The 15170-nt window shown below is 44.1% G+C and overlaps 1 protein-coding gene across 1 annotated transcript in view; it reads right to left on the reverse strand.

Annotated features, from left to right (window-relative positions):
- The window catches only part of ALPL (alkaline phosphatase, biomineralization associated), a 57003-nt gene that overhangs the window by 24186 nt on the left and 17647 nt on the right, over positions 1 to 15170 (reverse strand). The gene's annotated exons all lie outside the window — the stretch shown is intronic.

Raw genomic sequence — 15170 nt, forward strand, 5'->3', positions numbered from 1 at the left:
TCCGTCTCAGTTTGGACTTGAGCCTCTGTCTACTCGTCTGAAGGAGTTGACTGTGAAGGTTCCTCCCAGCTCTGACTTTCTATATTATAGGGTACTTTCCAGATCTGATGTTCTGTGTTTCATGAACATGTTCTATGTCCCAGAACTATGTTCTGGATTAGATGAATGCTAGAAAGTCTAGGCAGGGAGAGTCCAGGCACAATGAACTCAGCCATCCTGACAAGGTGCTCATGCTCTCTCCTCAGGTAATGTCTGAAGTCTGCATAACTTCCCCCACCTCCATCTCACCCCCTGCCACAGGGCATGACCAATGCCCAGATTCAAGTTTCTTTTGTCTCCTGAAGATGTAGCAGCCCTTTCACTGGCTGCGCATTGCTGATTGGCTCCCTGACGCCCAATCACAGGGCTGTGTGCAGCCCAAAGCAGTCCATCCCCTCTGCCAATGCTCTGATGGCCTTGAATAGGAGCTTTTGAGTGCCAGGCCTCCCTGCCCCCTCCACCACCCTCCCCTCCCCTCCCAGCCTGGGCCCCCTTCCCTTTTCCTTTCTCCGTGTGCTGGTTACTTATTACCTACTAGTAATGGCAGTAACCCCTCTGCTGGGCTCAAACAATGAGATGAAAAGAGGGACCTGTTAGGGCCAAGGGAGAGTGGACATAGCAGAGGGGTGGTCCAAACTCTCGGAATGGCAGGGTTCCAATCCACCTCTCCTTGGACTTGTTCTGTGATGCTGGGCACCTGTCATTCAGAGATGCCCCTTCCCCATCCCATCTTTTTTTTTCACCTCTAAATGAATGTAAAGAAGGACAAATGAAGTCATATCTGGGATGGGAAGGAAAAGGAAGTGAGAAAAGGGAGAGGGGAAGAGGGATGACAAGAAGAGGAAGAAATGATGGGGCAGAAGAGAGAACGACAAAGAGGATGGGGAAAGTAAGGGATAAGTGAGCTGAAAGAGAGAGAAGGGTGGAGATGCAGGGAGAGTAGAGGGAGGAGGGAAGGAAGAAGGTAGGAGAGAGAAGAGAGAGAGAGAGAGAGAGAGAGAGAGAGAGAGAGAGACAGAAGAGAGAGAAACAGAGACAGAGACAGGGCACACCTACCTGAGGGGCCGGGCCAGGCGGCATGTAAAATAACAAAGAAGGCTTAGGATTAGCATTAGAAACAGGATGCTAAAGCCTGTGGTAAGGGCCAAGTCCAGAGTACTGGACAGGAGGGCCATGCTGGGATCTGGGCCTGGAAGGTGGGACTTCCTGAAACTCCAAACCCCTAAAGCTTCCACCCTCCAGGAGAGAGCAATGCAGAGTCAGGCCCAGAAAAAGCTCATTGACTGCTCATGTGCAGACTCAGCACCTCCCCTAATGGACTTTATTTCAGGGAGATAATACTATTGGATTAGGCCAAGGCAAGTAAGAGCTCTGGGGCCAGCTCAGGGGTCAGACAGAGACATCTGACCTTCACCACTGACCTTGCTCACAGATTCCAGTGAAAGTCACCAGGCAGAGGGAGAGAGTGAGGGAGGGACTCGGGTTCTGGTCTACGCTTTATCACTAGCTTCCTTCATGACCTGAGGCACTCTGGGCCTGTTTCCTCTTCTGTTTTTAGGGCCTAGACCTGTGCTTGCTTATGGTCTTAGAGTTGCCTGAAGCACTTTGAGATTGATCTCAAAGAGAACTTGATCTCAGGGCTTCCTAACCCCATCCTGCCTCCTAGCAATAGCTAGCACTTACATAATTTTATATGGACTACCTCATTTGATCCTCCCAACAGCCCTGGGAGGGAAGTGATATTGTTATTATTCCCATTCCACAGATGGGGAAAGTGAGGCTCCAAGTCTTGCAAGGTGTCAAAGAGTGAGTGAACAAAGGTCTTCCTGACTTCCTAGCCACTAGGTTCTGTGTGCCTGCCCTGCAGGCCTTGGGAGGATGCTGAGAGAACCAGGATTGTATATGTTCTGAAGTGCAGGGAGAGAGCCCTGTGAAAGGTGAATGAACATGAGCACTGAGGAAAAGTTGAGTAGCTAAGAAATAGATGACCTTGGACAGAGCAGGTTCAGTTGCGAGATGGGAACTCGGGATGAGAATGAATGGATAGTGGAAAGTGAGGAAAACAAAGGGGAATTTGTCATTTAAAGAAATAGAATGGGGTGGGCAGCATCAAGGAGCCTTAAGCATCTTTGTAGGTGTCCCAAGAAGTTAATAGTCAGGGAGAGATTAAAGACTGAGGACTCAGCTGGTGGTACAATGGACAGAGCACGGGGCTTGGAATCAGAGCGACTCATCTTCCGAGTTCAACTCAGGCCTCAGACACTAGCTGTGTGCCCTGGGCAAGCTCCTTAGACATTGTTTGCCTCAGTTTCCTCACCTAAAAACTGAGCTGGAGAAGGAAATGGCAAACTGCTCCAGTATCTTTGCCAAGACAACCCCAGATAGGGTCACCAGGAGTCGGATAAGACTGCAACAACTGATTGACAACATAATTGAACAACAAAAATGGGACTGGGGGAGAGGTGGAAGAGAGGGAATTACCTTGACTTTTTGCCAGTTGGACATGACTGAAACTACTCAATGATAACAATGGGGCAAGTTCCCGAGATGGGAGGGGATCAGCTCAAGGGCACAAACAGAAAGGGTGAACCTTGGCAGGGCCACCATCTTTAAGTTGCTTGGGTAAGTTATAAGACTATCTAAAAAGTCATAGGGGTACATTTTTTAAAACAGATTAAGAGTGAAAATGCCCACACCTAGATCACTGAAATACTGAGCATATCCCAACTCTGTCAAGATGGTAGGACAAGGATCACGTGCCCTTAAGAGCATAGAATGTCAGAGCTGGGACAGGCCTTAGAAAAAGGTGTCAAAGTTAGAAGGGCCCTTGAAGATCAATTTCAACTACCTTGTTTTACAGATGGTCTAAAGCAGACTAGGTCATAGAAGCTAGTTAAGTAGCAGAACTAGGATTAGAACCCAGGTGTTCTGATTCCAAATTCTTTCCATGACATGTGTCCAATTCTGCACCTCTATGAGGCCATCTGAGCAGTGTACTTTGACCAAGTGACTGATTAAGGTTTTAAAGGACTCTGTCAGCACATTCCTCCAAAGTCTCCCATACAGCCCCACTCTGACCAAAGCTGACCAAGGGGAGAGAGATCTTCTCTTGAGGATCCTGGGTCAAGGAGAAACCGGAAAGAATCCCAGTTCCAAAGGAGACACAGTATCCAGAGGTCCAGAGACCCAAGAGTCCCAGGCATGAAGCTTCTGGACCAAAGTCTTTGCAGACTTCTTTGGATTGGAGAGTGAGGGGCAATCTACCTGACCTAACTTTTTTTATGTTTATAAACAAATGTAAGCCCCTACTACGTGCCAGACATTGTGCTAAGCATTGGGAATCCAAAGAAAAATGAAAAAGAGCTCTCATTCTAATGGGGGAGACAACATACAGCTATGTGCAAACAAGATTATATAATTAATTAATTGTGTAATCATAAAATTTACAATTATATATTTAAATTTAAATTTATTTAAAATTATACATTTATATATTATACATATGTGTATATATATATATATATATATAAAATTATATAATAAATGAAGCATTATCATTAAAGGGGAACAGAGAAGCCTTTCTGTAGAAGTCAGGACACAGAAATGAAAATCAACTCTGATGTTTCACCTTAAACCATCAGATTGGTAAAAAGATAAAAAAGGAAAATGCCGATGTTGGAGAGATGCAGGAGAACACCAGAACATCGTTGGTGGAAATATGTCCAGAGTCATGAAAGCGCGCACACTGCCCCCAAAGAGATCAAAGAAAAAGGAAAACGACCCCTATGCACAGAAATTTATAGCAGTTCTTTTCATAGCAGCCCACTAAGACGAGACAGATTAGGAAATGCCAGTGGAATGGAATACTATTATATCATTAGAAATTATGTCAGAGGAAAATGGGCAGACCTTTATGAACCTATGCAGGGACATAGAGAATTTATACAATAATCACAACAGGATGAGGCAGCTAGGTGGCTCAGACACTGGGCCTGGAATCAGAAAGACCTGAGTTCAAATCCAGCCTCAGACACTTACTAGCTGGGTGACCTTGAGCAAATCACTTTACCCTGAGGGGGCCTTAGAACAAAGAATGTCAGAGCTAGAACCTTAGTATCTATCTGGTGTGGGTGATTTGTCCAAGATTAAAGTCAATTGGTGACGAAAGCTTCCCACTCATAACTCAGGCTAGTTTCCCGACCTAGAGTCAGGAAGATTTGAGTTCAAATCCATGTGCTAAGGCATGCCCTCTCCCCACCACTCCTGCCCATTTAGCGTATTGGACATTCACTCCTGTGTCTTGTGTTTCACATGTTTCAGAAAGTCTGTAAATAAACCTAGATATGAATTAAAGTCACAGCATCTAGGTACCGATTAAGTGGATCATTGCTGAAAACAATTCCAATGTTCTTTGCTTGTGCTGTCTCTGACCTTGGGGCTTGAAATATAACTTTTAGTCACTGCCTTTTGCTGAGTGCCCACCCTCCTGCTTCCCGTGACCTGGAGCATTTGGGGTCCAAAGTTACAGTAGATGGAACAAACAGCCTTTTCTCTTCCCACCCCTGGGCCAGAGCTCAGGCCCTATTGAATAGTACTGGCAGATCAGCTGCTGCACCCAGGGCTCAGGATGAAGACTGGAGGTTTCCTGGGCCAGCAGCAACCAAGGCTGGAGGATGGAGCAGGGAATACTAACTAAATAGACCTGTGACCCTGGGCATTCCCACTTTTTTAATTAGAACAAAAAATGTCATACCTGGGAGGGCCCTTAGAACACAGAATGCCAGAGCTGGGAGTGCCCTTAGAATAGAATGTCAGAGCTGGAAGGGCCCTTAGAACACAGATGTCAGAGCTGGAAGGGCCCTTAGAACACAGATGTCAGAGCTGGGAGGGCCCTTAGAACACAGAATATGAGAGCTGGAACAGCCCTTAGAACAGGCTGTCAGAGCTGAGGAGCTGGAGAAGATAGCTCTATGGAGACTAGAATACAGGGTATAGGAGTAAAGACCTTAGAACTTTCAGCACAGAGAGAACCTTCAACACAAACTGTGAGAAAACGGTGTTAAAGATTATTAATTATATATTATTAATATAGAGATTATTATTAAGGTTAATTAATGGAACACAGAATGTCAGAACCGGCAGAAGTATAGGTTTTAAATCCTAGCTCTTCTCCTTCCTCCCTATATCCAACAAGTCACAATCTTTCTGGGCCTTACAATAAAATACAGAGAATCCTTTTTATCATTATCCTAAGGTTTTATGAACAGATTTTTAGAGCTGAATAGAACCCAGCATCTTCAGCTTGGATGCCCCTTGGTCCAAATGCATTGCACAGAAAGAATGTGATTCTCCAGCCACTGTTTAGAGAAAGAGGAAATCCAACTGCCTCCCAAGGAAGTCCATTCCATGTTGAAAGGCTTTTCCTTCCTTTTTTTTTTTTTGTGAGGCAATTGGGGTTAAGTGACTTGCCTAGGGTCACACAAGCTAGTATGAAATGTCTGAGGCCGGATTTGAATTCAGGTCCTCCTGACTCCAGGGCTGGTGCTCTATCCACTGTACCACCTAGCTGCCCCTAGAAAGCTTTTCCTAATTTCGTCTGGGCAGAAACAGAACACACCTGATCATGGGATTGCAGCCCTCACGCTGGCCCTTCATATTGATAGCTCGTGACCTTCCTCTTTCAGACTTCTTATTCAGTCTAGTAAGTGTCTAGCAAAGCCAGATTAAACTCAAGAAACTCATCTTCCTAACTCCAGGGCCAGGGCTCTGCCCACTGCACCACCTCGTGAACCATTCCCAATTCCTTTAATGATCTATTTGACCTCAAATCCCTTCCTGTTTCTGGCCACCCTCCTCTCTATTTATCCATGTTCTTCCTTAAATGTGAAACACCATACTCCAAATGTGGTCTGACCAGGGAGAGGACACCTGCTTTCTTTCTGGATTCTCTTAAAGCCAATTTAGAATTGCATTAGCTTTTCTACCACACTGACTAGCCATTCAACCAGAAGAGTCGTTGTTCTTTTGCAGATGAAGTGATCCCTGAAGTTGTTTTTTAATCCAAATATAAACCTTTACATTAAGTCCCATTACATTAGAGGCATTGATGTGGGATAGTAGCATTGGACTGAGAGTTGGGAAGACCACAGTTCAAATCCAGCCTCAGACACTTAGTAGCTGTGTAACACTGGGCAAGTCACTTAATGCTGTTTGCCTCAGTTTTCTCAACTGCAAAATGGGTTGTTGAGTATCAAATGAGATTCTATTCTCAAAGTGCTTTGCAAACCTCAAAAACACTATATGGCTTGTTACTGTATTACTTATTATACCCATCCCAACATTCTGTATTGCCAAGATCTTTTTGGATTCCTCCCAGTCATCTCTAAATTTGAAAATGTCTAAAACAGCACAGAACAAGGAATATTAGGACTGGAGGAAACTTTAGAATAAAGAATGCTCTAACACTGGATGTCAGAGCTGGATAGTTAAGAAAATTGAGGCCCACCCAGAAAGCAGAAGTCCTGATCTTGACCCTAACACTGACTTAGGAAGAAGTCGAGAGACCAGGATCTGTCAGCAGTCACTAAGGTATTTAACCTCACTTTTCACACTTCTAAATGGTGGTAAGAGCATTGGCTCTGCCCACCAGACAGCATCTTGTAATCCTCAGCCATGAGTCTGAACTACACCAATAAGAACAGAAAACAGGGGGATGATGCTATGGGAGAAGAAACAGTCTGTTCACTGGTTGGGTGAAAGGGGGATGGGGCCTGGGAATAAGCAAGGATAGCTGTTCATAGGGGGTCACTCCATGAATGCACAGGGCTCTTCTTAAGGAGTCTGGGAAAAGAACATTGAGTTCTGAGTCATTCTGATCTAAGACTCCACTGGGGATAATGGGGCATACTATGTGAAGCCTTTCGAATGACAGGCACGTTCCTAAGGGAGAGGAGAGCAAGGTGCCCCATGGCCCTTCCCCCACCTTTGGATAAGACAACCTGCAGGGAAAGTATTGATCTACATTAAACGCCATACCAGGAGTTCCCTACACCAATTAAATCACTGGTCACATAGCACACATTTAAAGGTTTACATAGCACAGCAAGTGCCAGACATGGAGTCAGGAAGACTGGAGTTCAAATCTAGCCTCAGACACTAGCTGTGTGACCTTGGGCAAGTCATTTAACCCTGGTTGCCTCAGTTTCCTTATCTGTAAAATGAGTTAGAGAAGGAAATGACAAAGTACTCTAGTATCTGTGCCAAGAAAACCCCAAATAGAGTCATGAAGAATTGGACATGGCTGAAACAACTGAATAAAAAAGGTTTATATCAGCTCATTTGATCTTGGTGAGGGAGATGCTATCACTGTTTCACAGGATTCTCCACCTGTAACTCTTGTGATTGCCCCCTTTCCTTCCCCAGGAATGTTTTAATTCCATGTATGCTCTTCCAACATGCTACAGTTAAGAGTGAACTCCAAAAAATAAGAAGAAGAAGAAGAAGAAGAAGAAGAAGAAGAAGAAGAAGAAGAAAGAAGAGTGAACTCCAAACAACCGTCTCTGTGGAAGCTTGGTATGAATGTGCTGTGGCCTGTAGCAGCTGGACATTACCCTAGGGTGCCATACAGCAGGGTGCTTGGGTGACATTAGAACAGCCAGTGCAATGCTGAGCTAATGTTTCCTGGGGATGTGATGTTCCTTGAGATAAGGCCCCATAACTCCACCCAATCCATCGCAGAGAAATACAGCATCACCCTGGGAATGGATAACTTGCCCAAACCAGAGCTAGAGCTCTGAAGCCAGAGGAAAAACTACAATTCCACCACATTGGATGGGGCGGGGGGAGGGAGACAGGGAATGAGGGTAATCATGCAGTCGATTTACCTAAAGAACAGAATGTCAGAGCTGGAAGGGAACTCAAGGATTACCTAATGTGGAGATCCTTAACTGTTTGAGATGGATAGTCAATGATTTATCACTGCATTTCAATATAATTTATTTTATGCATTTCAAAACATATTTGTGTCTAATCTCTAGGGTAGGAGGGAGAAAAAAGGGAAAAATAGAAATTTACATAATAATTGTTGTCTATTTGAAAATAGCAAGTTGTACATGGTAGATTTACAGTTTTGTGTGTAATCATCTTTTTTATTATACTATGTTATGGAAATGCTTGTTTTATTCCATAAATTAAAAACAAATTTTAAGAAACACCAAAAAAGATTCTGGGGATCCTACAGAGGCTTCACTAGACTGCTGAAGAAGTCCAGGGCATGTAAAAGGTAAAGAATCCCCGACCTCCTTTGTTTTATGGCTGAAGTCACCATGGGTTCAAGTTTTCCAGTTCTGCCGGCCTTTTTTTTACTGTAAAAGTGCCTTGCCCAAGGCCCATTGCTGTGGTCAGTACCTGGCAAAGTCAGGACCCGAATTCAGGGATCTTCTTTTCCCCTGAAACTATCTCCTTTTCACTTATGTTTTCCTCATCTAAATGGTTGATATGGAACCATATGGACCAGAGAGTGAGGGACCAAAAACAGATAGGAGCATAATAAAGGAGGAATGGAAAAGACGGATTGCTTACTCCATGTGCAGGGAATCTGTATTCTTGTCCCTTCATTGGGGATCCCAAGGAATAAAGGAATAGACAACCGAATGGGTCTGTTTCTTGAAGACACAGGGATCAGGAAAGCCATGGGAAGATAACTCAGAAACATGCTGAGGCAGAGGGGATATCATCTGGGGATTAAAATATTGTCTGGGTGTTCCACATTCGGCTACCTGGGAATTACCCAATGAATCTGTCTATCCCAAGGGGGCTTATCCAAGATGCCCGGTGGGCAAACCATCCCATGGCAGAAGAACAATGTCCTCATTGAAACTATGCGGAGGGAAGGGCTGATCCAGCCTGGATTAGTGAAAAACCTCCCCAAAATGATGTTAGAACAGATAACCTCTGAGGTCCCTTTCAGCCCTGACATTCTGTGTTCTACTGACAAGGAGTCAAGAATGGTCTCAAGGTAAAAAACGGTCATTCAGTGAAATAGGGGACTTTCAAACATTCCTGAGGAAAAGACCAGAGCTGAATAGAGAATTTGACTTTCAAATACAAGACTCAAGTGAAACATGGAAGAGGTAAACAGGAAAGAAAAATCATAAGAGACTTATTAAGGTTGAACTGTTTGCATTCCTGCAGGGAAAGATGGTATTTGTAACTCATGAGTCCTTTGTCAGTATTAGGGTAGTGGGAGGGAAAAAAATTATATGTATGTATAGATAGATAGATAGAAGGTACAGAGTGAGTTGAAGATGAAGGGGTGATATCTGGAAAATAAAATTAAGGGGTGAGAAAGGATTATACTGGGAGAAGGAGAAAGGGAGAAGTAGAATGGGGTAAATCATCTCACATGATACAGACAAGAAAAGGCTTTTACAGTAGAGGGGAAATGGGGGAAGGCAAGAAGGAATGAGTGAATCTTATTCTCATAGGATTTGGCTTAAGGAGGAAATAACATACACAATGGGGTATGGAAATCTATCTTACCCTACAGGAAAATAAGGGGGGGAAGGGGACAGGAGAGCAGGGGGTTGATAGAGGGGAGGGCAGATTGGGGGAGGGGATAATCAAAAGCAAACACTTCTGAGGAGGGACAGGGTCAAAAGAGAGAACAGAATAAATGGGGGGTTGGATAGGATGAAGGGAAATATACTTAGTTTTTCACAATATGACTACTATGGAAGTGCTTTTCCTGACTATACATCTATAACCTGTATAGAGATGCTTGCCTTTTCAATGAGGGTGGGTGGGGAGGGAGGAAGGGAGAAAATTTGGAACCCAAAGTTTTAAAAACACATGTAAAAAAAAAAAGAATTGTCATTGTTTAACTGTTTTCAGTCATGTCACCAACTCACCATGTGGGGCTTTCTTGGCAGAGAAACTGGAGTGGTTTGCCTTTTCCTTCTCCAGCTCATTTGACAGATGAGGAAACTGAGGCAAACAGGGTGAAGTGATTTGCCCAGGGTCACACAGTTAGCATCTGAGCCTGGCTTTGAATTCATGAGGATGAGTCTTCCTGATTCTGTAAGCCTGGCACTCTATCCACTGTACCACCTAGCTGCCCATAGATTGATACAGGGGACAGCAAAGGCATGGATGTGGTAGTGGTATGACCTGTATAAAGGTTACTAGGATTGTAGAGCAGTAAAAAGGAAATAATTTAGCTGACATTCACATAGCATTGTAAAAGTTCTCCAAAAAGGTAAATCTGAGGCCAGATTTGAATTCAGGTCTTCCTGACTGTAGACTTAGCGCTCTATTCATTGAGCCATCTAGCTGCCTTGGAGTCAGGAAGACAGAAGTTCAGATTTGACCACAAGACACTTGCTAGTTGTGTGACACTGGACAAATCACTTAGCCTCAGTTTCTTCAGCTGTAAAACAGGGATAATAATAGCTAATTCCTAGATCTGTTGAGAGGATCAAATGTGATATTACAAAGTGCTTAGCAAACCTTGAAGTGCTCTATAAATGCTAGCTTCCCACGGTGTGACCAGATTAGGTTTACTACTTCATTTCCAGACTCCATGCTTTTGCCTGCCCCATATCTGAAATACTTCCCCTCTTCTGCTCCTTGGCTTAAATCCCACCTTCTACAAGAGACTTTCCCTCTTCTTCCCCTCTCCTTGAACTAGCACTGCCCCCCAGTTCTAAGGATACCTCTTTTTTGAATTATGGGATATGGACATTGTCCCTTTCTTTGTATGTCCAGAGGATTAGCAATGCCCCTCAGAATGGCTGACAAGATTTCAGCTAAGAAAATAGTTGGAGGAACTGCAGCTATTAAGAGAATTTCCTCATCTGTAAAATGGAGGTAATCATAGCACCTACCTCCAAGGTTTGTTGTGAGGAGGAGCAAATGAGATCATTGTAAAGCACTTAGCACAGTGCCTGGCACTGTTACAGTTCTCTCTATATAAATGTTAGTTATTAATATAATAGATGTAATCATCTATTATCTCTATATAAATTATAATATATTATATCTACTATCTCTATATAAATGTTATAATATCATGTTGCTTGTCATCCATGGCCATGGCTGGATCTGCTCTGCTCGGCCCCCAAGGGCACAGCCAGAAGTAAAGATGACAGTCCCAAAGAGGCAAATTTGGGTTTCATATAAGGAAAAACCTTCTTCAGCAGAATGGTCTGTGCCTCTGGAGGTGGTGTGTTGTTGTCACTGCAGGTTTTCCAGGGAAGACTATTGGTAGGGATTCCTGGTTTTGGCTTGACAAACAGCCTCTCTGAAGTACCTCCAGATTTGCACGATTACGGCAATTCTGTAGCATGGTCACCCCCAGTCACTGCAACATGTCACTCACTGCATCTCTAAGGTCAAAGAGCTGAATTAAGGACAACGTGAAAGCCCCCTTGCTGTACTCACTTGCTGGAAGGGGACTCGGGGCAAAAGGAACCCTCTACCATAGCCAGTTGTCCAAAACCTCCCACTCAGTCAGCTGTGCAGAGGGCAACAGCACAGGTCACACATTAACCATACCCAGGATGGTTAGAGTCCAGCTTGACTCAGCTTCTTGTGCCACTTTTCACTTCTTTCATCTGGGCTCTATCACTCTCAAGATCCCTTTCTGAGCCCTACTGGTAGACCTGGAAGGGACCGTGGGGCCCCTAATTAGAATGAGAAGGATCTTGGGGATGTTCTGGTCCAACATCTCTTTTACCGATGAGAAAACTGCGGCCAGAGATAATGTCTAAAAACCCCAAAAACCACAAGGATAAGGAACCCAGGTCTCCAGACTTCTGATCTGGAGGGTTCTTTGATCTAAAAACCCCATTACTGGAGTTACTGCCCAGTGGTGTAAGTGTGCTCAGGGTCTACTACAGTGTATAAGGATGATTGTTCTGGTGGGCTTGGCCCTTTCATTCCTGAAGACTCCTGTCCCGGTGGGTGCCTCAGTTGCTCACTATATCTAAGCCTGGCTCCAGCCAGGTTTCACTCGTTGGCTATTCTCTTGTCAGAAAGCCTCAGTTCTACCAGTCCTGCCCCACCCCTCCCCTTACAATTCTCCCTTTCCAGTTCTTAAACCATATTCTGTTATTGTTCTTGGAAAAAAAACGTATCAAACCTACTCCCTTAAGGATCCAACCCACTCTCCAAACCCATACGCCAACTCTTTGGCCACCACTCCTACTATTGTACTATTTCCTCAATTAGAGTGTAAGTTCTCAGGGTCAGAGAATGTGTCCCTTTTTCTATTGCTACCTTCAGAGCTCAGCACAGAATTTGGCACATAGTAAGTAAGCATTTAGTAAATGCTTTTTCATTCATTCATTCATTCACTAATTTGTTTAGTGTTACCAACCCTTTGAAGTCAAAGTGTCATTGTAACGGACCCTACCTGGCAAGGTTTTCTTTCCCCTTCCCCTTTTAAATTCAGATTTTAATCTGTTGTAGGCAGGAAAACTAGATCCTAGGATTTAGCTGAATAGAGACCAGCTTCTTCACTGGATGGCTCAGGCAAAGTAATTTACCCAAGGTAGCAAGGGGGCAGAGTTAGGATTCAATCTTGTTTCTTCTCAACTCTAAAAATCCAGATCATCCCAGTTACTACTCTCTCCCTGCTACAATTTTGTACTTGTATCTTCTCCAGTAGAATGTAAGGTCCCTGAGGGCAGGAACCATGTTTTTGGTAACCATAGTCAGTCAACAACTGATATAATGATGTAAAGATGCTTACATCACATCAGTTCCATTACAGCTGGACCAAAGGCAATCTAGTCCAAAAAAGAAATTAAGGCCCAGGGAGATTAACTTGCTGAATGTCATAGATACAGTCATATAAGTGGCAGAGCCAGGCTTCCAATCCAGAGCTCTTTTCATAGAAAGAATTTCAACTGCTAGGCTCATTAGAAGAGCTGATAAACTCTAAGTGAGAGTCCTAAAAGAAAAAGGCATTTGGAGCTTTGGTTTCAAACATTTGGCACTTAAGTTGGCAGTTCTGGTCTTGTTCAGACTCCTTGGGTGTTCTCCATTGAGTATAGATAGCTGGGTTTACTCATGAGGACACCCAGATATTATTATTTACTGTGGTTTGTCGGGGAAAGCAGTTCAACCTGTTTGGTGATGGTCACCATTTGTTTTCCATACATACAAACATTCTGGATAGTGGTGGGGCAGGTGAGAGCCTGACATTCAATACTACAGCCTTAAAAGGCTTGGAAATAAGTATGTAATTTCATAATCACAGTATTGTATAATGACAAGAACACAGACCTTGGAGTCAGATGATCTAGGCTGGGGTCTAGGCCTGTACAGCCTCTATTACCTTGGACGAAGAAACTTCCTTTCTCTGGGCTACAGCTTTCCTCATCTATAAAATAAGGGGGTCATAGCTGGAGGCAACTAGGTGGCACAGCGGATAGAGTGCTGCCAGGCCTGGAGTCAGGAGGACCTGAGTTCAAATCAGTCCTCAGACACTTATTAGCTGTGTGACCCTGGGAAAATCAGTTAACCTCTGATTGCCTCTACTGGAGAAGAAAGTGGTAAACCCCTCCAGTATCTTTGCCAAGAAAACCCATGGACAGTATGGGTGTGATGGTACATAGGGTCATGAGGAGTTGGACGCAACTGAACAACATCAATAGATATTGGCCAAAAGGTTTATACAATGGCCCATGGGGAAGTAGATCTGTCGGGCTCCCGGAATGTGAGAGACTCATGCCAGCCATGGGCCTCTTTGGGATGGAAATCAGCAAAGTGTTCATTGGAGTAGGGTCTACTTGAGGTTTGCAGGGTAAACCCGGTGGTGAGGGGAGCAGGAGGGCCCAGGAAACCTGGCACTAATGTGCTTTATGCCCTTGTTTCCATCCTGACCTTTTCTCCTCACAGGATCTAACACCTTCTATCCAAGTTGGAATAGATCTTGGAAGAGAAAGTGTCAAAGCTGAGAGAGTCCTTACAATCCATCCAGTCCAAGGCCCAGAGTCAACAACTTGGCCAAGGCCACAAAACAAGTTGATTAGTAGAGTGGTGTTTTAAATCCAGAAGCTCTGATTTCAAATCCCACTTTTCCTTGCTACCTTTGCAAGACTCTTCTCTTATGACTCTGCTTTGTGAGCTCTGGCCTCTGTCCTCTGAATTTGTCCTGCTCTCTCCTCTAGTCTCAGGGAAGCTGTCCATTCCATGGCTTGAAGAGACAGACCTCCATTCCATCTATGCCTTCACTTCCTTCAGGGCCCAGACTTGGTGTTTCCTCCCTCATGAGTTATGCACCTTGGTATGCACCAGTCTGCTTCCTTTCTCTCAAACACCTCTGGACTCAATTTTACCTTGAGGAAAAGGTGGGGGGAAAGAGAGGGAATCCAGGACATTTCTTACTTCCCAAAAAGCCTCAAAGCCCTTAGGGGAAAAGTTTGACCCTAACCTAACTGAAATGAAGGTAATTCAATTAAGTGCCTACTATGTGCCAGGCATTGTGCTAAGCACTAGGGGATACAAAGAGGCAAAAGCCATTCTTCTGCCCTAAGGAGTTTACAATCTAATGAGAGAAACAACATGCAAACAAATATATAGGAAGTAAGGCCAGTTCTAGTCAATCCTTGCCTCAAGGAAGTCTCTGGACATCCTCATACTTAGCCCTGGATGACAGTGAGTCAGGAATGCAGAGTCCAGCATTCTAGTCCAGACTGTCTATACAACCTTTAACCTTCACTTTGCTTTAGTTTCCTTATCTGTTAACAAGAAGGCATTTTGGTCCCTTCCAGCTCCAACATGCAAGGTGATCCAGTCCTAGCTCTAATTCAATAATTCTATTCAATTAATATCATGTGCCCACTGCGTGTAAGGCACTAGAGATTCCAAAACAAGACAGGCTGGCCACCATGTGTTCAGTTATTTAGGTGAAAGTACAGAACACATAATTACGGCCAGACTTGTCCCAGAAAAGATAAGAAAATAGACCTTCCTCCTGTCTTTGCAGAAGTGAGGGCTTTGGGTATAGAATATAATGACAGAGGCAATTGAAATGCTGCTTAGTTTTGCTAAGATGGTTATTTTCCCCCCTTCCTTTTTCAGTGATTGTTAGAAGAGATGGCTTGGCCACTGTTTGTGATAGAACA

The sequence above is a fragment of the Phascolarctos cinereus genome, unplaced genomic scaffold (genome assembly GCF_003287225.1).
Source record: "Phascolarctos cinereus isolate Bilbo 61053 unplaced genomic scaffold, phaCin_HiC Scaffold_726;HRSCAF=1367, whole genome shotgun sequence".
In the NCBI taxonomy this organism is placed as follows: Eukaryota; Metazoa; Chordata; class Mammalia; order Diprotodontia; family Phascolarctidae; genus Phascolarctos; species Phascolarctos cinereus.